Here is a 2,407-nt window from a genome sequence, read left to right on the forward strand (position 1 = left end):
CGGCTTACTCGCATACGCTAAAGTTCTCTAAGCCCCAAGGAAACCGCATGTCGAACACTGGAATAAAGCTAAGTTTAACAAAAGGCAAGCACGCTGAAGTGTTATAATAAAAGTTTAACGCCTATATTATTATGCTTAGGCTTATTTGCTTAGTGAAATATGAAAACAAAAAGTTCGCGGTTATGAGAATGAGGTCCTACTCAACGAGGACATGAAAACTACGCGCTTAAAAATAGTCACATATTAGATTTTAGGCTATCAGGCGACCGTTCAGAGCTCAGTAGCTACTTCATCTGAGGTGCAAATTATAGGCAGCGCACGGCAGCCGACGCAGAAAACAGTGATCAGGTCAGGGAAAAAAATTAACTCGATATCCTTGCTGGCAGCCGACGCAGAAAATCAGTGGGTCAGGTCAGGGAAAAAAATTACAACTCGATATCCTTGCTTTATTCTATGCTATTTATGGCAAATTAAAAAAAACATGTAGGCCTACATCTTCTTTTGAAACGTTAAGTCTCTCTGTTTATAGGGACTCTACCACGGGTTTGGAAGACAGATTCTGTCGAGAAGAAACTCAGGTCAACTGGAAACGCACACCACTATTTATTCTTTGCAAAATTTAATTTGATTGTATTCATTTTATATCTCATTTACGTAAAGTTTCGTATTGCAATAATTATAATTGTTATACACGAAGTCTTGCAGCGGAGTAACCGGATTTAATTCAAATCAAGCTATTTAAAGTGTAGGCCATAGACAACGCAAATGTATTATATAAGGCTCTTTTCAGTGGCGTGCTATGAGTGAGTTTCTACCCTTTGTTGTTTTTATAATGCCGAATCAATATTATACAAGCGAGAAGTGATTCAGTACCGTGACAAGTGAAGCGCAAGTCATAAATCTCTACTGTTGTTGCTATTGTTATTTTTCCCCTCACTATGTGTGGGGATGATTTATTATAGTATATTGAGTGTTTAAGATAATTGTCTACGCTCGTACATAATAATCTAGGAACCATAAACAAGAGGATCTCCCTGGCGTAGTGGTGAATGCTGTGGCTTAGTAAAAAGTGGATTTGGAATACCCTTCAGAGTTCTGTTTCCTTATGCTTACAAAATGTGTACATTTAAAACAAGTCACCCATTATGTCACCCGCGGGAAGAGTAGGAGTGGTAGCAAATGTATTCTTATCTGCTGACACCACACGGCTATGTATTTATTTGCATATAATAATATGTAGTAATCTATTTGTATTACGTATTTGTTAGCACTTTTGTTTGTTTTTATGTGGTAGGTATAATAATATTATGCATTCGTAAATATTTATAGTTACAAACAAGTATGTTTATGTTTATAAACTGAAATAAGCGTTACGTTAGTTTTATAATTGAGGTAATTTGTTGTAAGCAATTTATAAAAATATCTATTGCGCAGGTTGTTCCGCATAAAATGCGACGTCATCTGACCTATACATTCATCGGATTATGCATAGGCCTCGGTGGCGCAGTAGGCAGCGCGTAAGTCTCATAATCTTAAGGTCGTGAGTTCGATCCTCACCCGGGGCATATTTTTACTATCAATTCAATATCAAATTATTTTATTTTATTTATTTTTTATTTTTACTCCACTTTATCTATCTCTATGTATAAATAACTTGTATATAAAGAACAAAACATCGTTACTAAATCTTTGTAGCAAATTTGTTTCGGTATTGCATTTGCTTATAATTATTTTGCACGTATTTATTACTACGCGTAAAAAAACATGACTTCCCAGGGATACATTAGGTACGTTTTCGAACTACGTTCCTAATAAAACTTCTAAGATTGACCTATTTAATAATAAATACATTCATACGTGACTAGTTCCCACCCTATCGGCGAAGGCGTGCCGCCTTGATGTTCCGGTACGATAATGATGAAAATAATATACAAAAAAACTTATAATATACAGAGAAACAACCAGACACTAAAAACATTCATGTTCATCTCACAAACATTCTCGGTTTCCCTTGGTTTTCCTAATCCTAAGGTTGCCTGGAAGAGATCGCTACTGAGCGATAAGGCCGCCCTTTGTATCCTACTTTTTAAGTTTATTTTTGTTGTGTCCATAGTTTTTTTTTTCCTCTTTGTGGTGTACAAATAAAGTGTATAAATAAATAAATAAACATTCTCTAGTTGTGGGAATCGAATCCACGGTCTTGGACTGCGAGAGCAGGGTCGTTGACCACTGCGCTTACCGGCTGTCAGACACTGGTCGAAGAGGTTATTATTTTATTCCACTACAAGTAAGTCCCTGACTGCAGACACACCAGTTGGTAAGTGATGATGAAGTCTAATAACGGACTAACCTGTTATGTATGACAGTTATATTAAACCCTCCTTATCCACGCGACATTATAAATACA

At 36.4% G+C, this 2,407-nt stretch overlaps 1 non-coding gene across 1 annotated transcript; it reads left to right on the plus strand.

Moving 5' to 3' along the window:
• The first annotated feature begins 1,492 nt into the window (after positions 1–1,492).
• Trnam-cau lies at positions 1,493–1,565 on the plus strand. Its single transcript has one exon. It is a non-coding gene; the product is annotated as a tRNA-Met (tRNA).
• Positions 1,566–2,407: the final 842 nt, after the last annotated feature.

Source organism: Pararge aegeria, chromosome 1 (genome assembly GCF_905163445.1).
Source record: "Pararge aegeria chromosome 1, ilParAegt1.1, whole genome shotgun sequence".
Lineage (NCBI taxonomy): Eukaryota > Metazoa > Arthropoda > Insecta > Lepidoptera > Nymphalidae > Pararge > Pararge aegeria.